The sequence below is a fragment of the Urtica dioica genome, chromosome 1 (assembly GCF_054948205.1).
Source record: "Urtica dioica subsp. dioica isolate 48M chromosome 1, U.dioica_male_clone48M_v1_H2, whole genome shotgun sequence".
In the NCBI taxonomy this organism is placed as follows: Eukaryota; Viridiplantae; Streptophyta; class Magnoliopsida; order Rosales; family Urticaceae; genus Urtica; species Urtica dioica.
The window spans coordinates 46700428-46706731 of NC_142756.1; positions in this window are offsets into that span (position 1 = coordinate 46700428).

Sequence of the window (6304 nt, forward strand, 5' to 3'; positions counted from 1 at the left end):
TGTAATTAAAAATCAATATGAGGTAAGAGTTTACTAACCTTTCTTGAAGCTTGAACTTTGAAGAAGCTTTTGGAAAGTTCGCAACGCTCGTCTCCCCTCGCAGCACGTCTCTCTTTCTTTCCTCGGCACCTCGAGCAACCACGAAAGTTTCTATCACTAAATCACTCGAAATAAAGGAATTAGTGAGTGGGCACTTTTAAACACTACGACTTAAGAACAAGTCTTGAAGTCGCAGAGCTAAACACTAGGTCGAGTGAGGACCTAGGTGCCAAGACAAGAAAAATCGAAAATAAACTAGAGAGAGAGAGAGAGGATTTTCGGCCACAAGTTCTAGAGAGAGAGTCTCTCAAATCTCTTAAACTTGGATGAATGAAATGTGAGGAAATGAGTCTCCTATTTATAGGAGAGGTCTCACCTTCAATAAGGTAGTTTCCTCTTCTATAGAATATCACATACTCATGAGCTAATTTCCCTATTTCCTACTTGAGACACACGGCCAAAACAAGTCTTCTAGAAGCCTTGATTTGTTTCCTATTTTGTTCAAGGATTGCCTTTTCTCTCAACATGGCCGATTCCTTATGCATCCCATATGCAAAATTTGTTTCCTCTTTTTCTTTTGGCAAGTATCTAAATACATTTATGCACAAAATAAACTCTCTTTCCTTGGGTATTATGGGCGCCTATTCTCATCTAGAAGGAGCTTCTAGAAGCTTCTTCATTTGTTCATGACAACATGAGAAAAGCCCATTAAGAATTTTCAATAAAATTCTTATGAAATGAAATTAATTCACAAGGCCCAATAATCAAGTTATGGCCGAGTGACATTAAGTCATCAAATGAACTTGTCAAACAATTTATTGACATTCATTTCATCATATGTCTCAAAAGACAAAAATACCCTTTTGACTATTTTCGTTCTTGTTTTGACTTAGCTTCCAGTTTAACTATTCCTATCGATGTGATTCGTGACAGTGACCGCATGGACCCAAATGAACAAAGCTTGAGCTAAACACTTGGACTCAAAAGTTCACAAACCTTTTCCAAGTTTAGCTTAATGCCAACTGACTCCACTAAAGAGCTGACACTGAAAATCTCTCGGTTCAAATGAATTTATTTTCTACTCAAGAATTCAACCTAATTATGATGAGCGGATCCACTGAATATTATCTATGCTACCCTTCATTAATGTCATCAGCTAGTCGGGATTTACTAAATTACCATTTTACCCTTCTAGCTGTTATTTCCTCAACTCCTTTGTCGCTTGTGAATAAGTTAGAAACAATGTATTGACGAGGAGCTAACAAGTCACATTGTTTCATCCAAAAGAGTCAGGACTCAATTTGGACACTGGCCAGTTCATTTATTCACACTCCAAGGAACAAAGCATGAGGTGACATACATTGCATTTCAGCAATCTTGTACATGAATTCCATATCTATGAGAACTTCACAAAGTTACTCATGACAGACTCACAACTTAGTACTTCACCAATAGGCCTTGTCCGGAATCACATAGTGAGTCCGAACTTTGACTTTCTCAAATGAGAATACTAAGGTGTGAAATGGCATGTCTCATTTCAGGATTAAGGTACGCATGATGCAATTCATACATAGTGACTTCGAGACATAAGAGGTTAAATGGTTTGTTCTTATATTGTCTCTAGAAGTGCACTGGTCAATTCAGTACATTCGGAAGATACCTAGAAGAACTATAGAGTCCCCAACTCTCAATGCCTCATAACCAGACATCATAGATTCTTCTAACAATCATACTGAGGTCAATAGTCCTTTGACGCTAAGATTGCGAATATATCTTTTTAAGCAAACTACGAAGAGTTTGTTCATGCAAATCTACATTTGTCTCTTCGTAAGTTGTTAAGTTTGTTTATGGACTAAAAGACTAAGGTTTTATCATAAAGCTTCAAACAAAGAAAGAATGAATGAACGTTTCAACTTTATTAATGAATAAGCAATTACAAGCAAGAGTCTTCGTAAGACTATATGACATCAAATGTACATAAATACACACTACAACTCTTCTTGTGGGCACCATTGACAACATCGTCGTGCCGACTCTACATTTCTCCTCGAGTTGAGTTCACTCCTCGAGTCGAGTACCGAGTCCATGAGTCGACTAGCTACTCCTCGTGCCGACTCTACATTTCTCCACGAGTTGAGTTCACTCCTCGAGTCGAGTACCGAGTCCAGGAGTCGACAAGCCACTCCTCGTGCCGACTCTACATTTCTCCTCGAGTTGAGTTCACTACTCGAGTCGAGTACCGAGTCCATTAGTCGACTAGCTACTCCTCGTGCCGACTCTACAAAAATCTCCTCGAGTTGAGTTCATTCCTCGAGTCGAGTACCGAGTCCACGAGTCGACGAGCTACTCCTCGTGCCGACTCTACATTTCTCCTCGAGTTGAGTTCATTCCTCGAGTCGAGTACCGAGTCCACGAGTTGACTAGCAACTCCTCGTGCCGACTCTACATTTCTCCTCGAGTTGAGTTCACTCCTCAAGTCGAGTATCGAGTCCACGAGTCAATTAGCTACTCCTCGTGCCGACTCTACATTTCTCCTCGAGTTGAGTTCACTCCTCGAGTCGGGTACCGAGTCCACGAGTCGACTAGCTACTCCTCGTGTTGAGTTCAATCCTCGAGTCGAGTACCGAGTCCATGAGTCGACGAGCTACTCCTCGTGCCGACTCTACATTTCTCCTCGAGTTGAGTTCATTCCTCGAGTCGAGTACCGAGTCCACGAGTCGACAAGCCACTCCTCGTGCCGACCCTACATTTCTCCTCGAGTTGAGTTCACTCCTCGAGTCGAGTACCGAGTCCATAAGTCGACTAGCTACTCCTCGTGCCGACTCTACATTTCTCCACGAGTTGAGTTTACTCCTCGAGTTGAGTTCAATCCTCAAGTCGAGTATCGAGTCCACGAGTCGACGAGCTACTCCTCGTGTCGACTCTACATTTCTCCTCGAGTTGAGTTCACTCCTCGAGTCGGGTACCGAGTCGACAAGTCGACTAGCTACTCCTCGTGTTGAGTTCAATCCTCAAGTCGAGTACCGAGTCCACGAGTCGACAAGCCACTCCTCGTGCCGACTCTACATTTCTCCTCAAGTTGAGTTTACTACTCGAGTTGAGTACCGAGTCCATGAGTCGACTAGCTACTACTCGTGCCGACTCTACAAAAATCTCCTCGAGTTGAGTTCATTCCTCGAGTCGAGTACCGAGTCCACGAGTCGACGAGCTACTCCTCGTGCCGACTCTACATTTCTCCTCGAGTTGGGTTCATTCCTCGAGTCGAGTACCGATTCCACGACTTGACTAGCAACTCCTCGTGCCGACTCTACATTTCTCCTCGAGTTGAGTTCACTCCTTAAGTCGAGTACCGAGTCCATGAGTCGATTAGCTACTCCTCGTGCCGACTCTACATTTCTCCTCGAGTTGAGTTCACTCCTCGAATCAGGTACCGAGTCCACGAGTCGACTAGCTACTCCTAGTGCCGACTCTACAAAAATCTCCTCGAGTTGAGTTCATTCCTCGAGTCGAGTACCGAGTCCACGAGTCGACAACACTACTCGTGCTGACTCTACATTTCTCCTCGAGTTGAGTTCACTACTCGAGTCGAGTACCGAGTCCATGAGTCGACTAGCTACTCCTCGTGCCGACTCTACAAAAATCTCCTCGAGTTGAGTTCATTCCTCGAGTCGAGTACCGAGTCCACGAGTCGACGAGCTACTCCTCGTCCCGACTCTACATTTCTCCTCGAGTTGAGTTCATTCCTCGAGTCGAGTACCGAGTCCACGAGTTGACTAGCAACTCCTCGTGCCGACTCTACATTTCTCCTCGAGTTGAGTTCAATCCTCAAGTCGAGTATCGAGTCCACGAGTCAATTAGCTACTCCTCGTGCCGACTCTACATTTCTCCTCGAGTTGAGTTCACTCCTCGAGTCGGGTACCGAGTCCACGAGTCGAATAGCTACTCCTCGTGTTGAGTTCATTCCTCGAGTCGAGTACCGAGTCCATGAGTCGACGAGCTACTCCTCATGTCGACTCTACATTTCTCCTCAAGTTGAGTTCATTCCTCGAGTCGAGTACCGAGTCCACGAGTCGACAAGCCACTCCTCGTGCCGACTCTACATTTCTCCTCGAGTTGAGTTCACTCCTCGAGTCGAGTACCGAGTCCACAAGTCGACTAGCTACTCCTCTTGCCGACTCTACATTTCTCCACGAGTTGCGTTTACTCCTTGAGTCGAGTACTGAGTCCACGAGTCGACAAGCCACTCCTCGTGCCGACTCTACATTTCTCCTCGAGTTGAGTTCACTACTCGAGTCGAGTACCGAGTCCATAAGTCGACTAGCTACTCCTCGTGCCGACTCTACAAAAATCTCCTCGAGTTGAGTTCATTCCTCGAGTCGAGTACCGACTCCCAAGTCGACGAGCTACTCCTCGTGCCGACTCTACATTTCTCCTCGAGTTGAGTTCATTCCTCGAGTCGAGTACCGATTCCACGACTTGACTAGCAACTCCTCGTGCCGACTCTACATTTCTCCTCGAGTTGAGTTCACTCCTTAAGTCGAGTACCGAGTCCATGAGTCGATTAGCTACTCCTCGTGCCGACTCTACATTTCTCCTCGAGTTGAGTTCACTCCTCGAATTAGGTACCGAGTCCACGAGTCGACTATCTACTCCTAGTGCCGACTCTACAAAAATCTCCTCGAGTTGAGGTCATTCCTCGAGTCGAGTACAGAGTCCACGAGTCGACAACACTCCTCGTGCCGACTCTACATTTGTACTCGAGTTGAGTTCACTACTCGAGTCGAGTACCGAGTCCATGAGTCGACTAGCTACTCCTCGTGCCGACTCTACATTTCTCCTCGAGTTGAGTTCAGTCCTCGAGTCGAGTACCGAGTCCACGAGTTGACTAGCAACTCCTCGGGCCGACTCTACATTTCTCCTCGAGTTGAGTTCACTCCTCGAGTCGAGTACCGAGTCCATGAGTCGACTAGCTACTCCTCGTGCCGACTCTACATTTCTCCACGAGTTGAGTACACTCCTCGAGTCGAGTACCGAGTCCATGAGTCGACGAGCTACTGCTCATGCCGACTCTACATTTCTCTTCTAGTTGAGTTCACTCCTCGAGTCGGGTACCGAGTCCACGAGTCGACTAGCTACTCCTCGTGCCGACTCTACATAAATCTCCTCGAGTTGAGTTCATTCCTCGAGTTGAGTACCGAGTCCATGAGTCGACGAGCTACTCCTCGTGCCGACTCTACATTTCTCCTCGAGTTGAGTTCATTTCTTGAGTCGAGTACCGAGTCCACGAGTCGACAAACCACTCCTCGTGCCGACTCTACATTTCTCCTCGAGTTGAGTTCACTCCTCGAGTCGAGTACCGAGTCCATGAGTCGACTAGCTACTGCTCGTGCCGACTCTACATTTCTCCACGAGTTGAGTTCACTCCTCGAGTCGAGTACCGAGTCCACGAATCGACAAGCCACTCCTCGTGCCGACTCTACATTTCTCCACGAGTTGAGTTTACTCCTCGAGTCGAGTACCGAGTCCACGAGTCGACAAGCCACTCCTCGTGCCGACTCTACATTTCTCCTCGAGTTGAGTTCACTACTCGAGTCGAGTACCGAGTCCATAAGTCGACTAGCTACTCCTTGTGCCGACTCTACAAAAATCTCCTCGAGTTGAGTTCATTCCTCGAGTCGAGTACCGAGTCCCAAGTCGACGAGCTACTCCTCGTGCCGACTCTACATTTCTCCTCGAGTTGAGTTCATTCCTCGAGTCGAGTACCGATTCCACGACTTGACTAGCAACTCCTCGTGCCGAGTCTACATTTCTCCTCGAGTTGAGTTCACTCCTTAAGTCGAGTACCGAGTCCATGAGTCGATTAGCTACTCCTCGTGCCGACTCTACATTTCTCCTCGAGTTGAGTTCTCTCCTCGAATCAGGTACCGAGTCCACGAGTCGACTAGCTACTCCTAGTGCCGACTCTACAAAAATCTCCTCGAGTTGAGTTCATTCCTCGAGTCGAGTACCGAGTCCACGAGTCGACAACACTCCTCGTGCCGACTCTACATTTCTCCTCGAGTTGAGTTCACTACTCGAGTCGAGTACCGAGTCCATGAGTCGACTAGCTACTCCTCGTGCCGACTCTACATTTCTCCTCGAGTTGAGTTCAGTCCTCGAGTCGAGTACCGAGTCCACGAGTTGACTAGCAACTCCTCGTGCCGACTCTACATTTCTCCTCGAGTTGAGTTCAGTCCTCGAGTCGAGTACCGAGTCCACGAGTTGA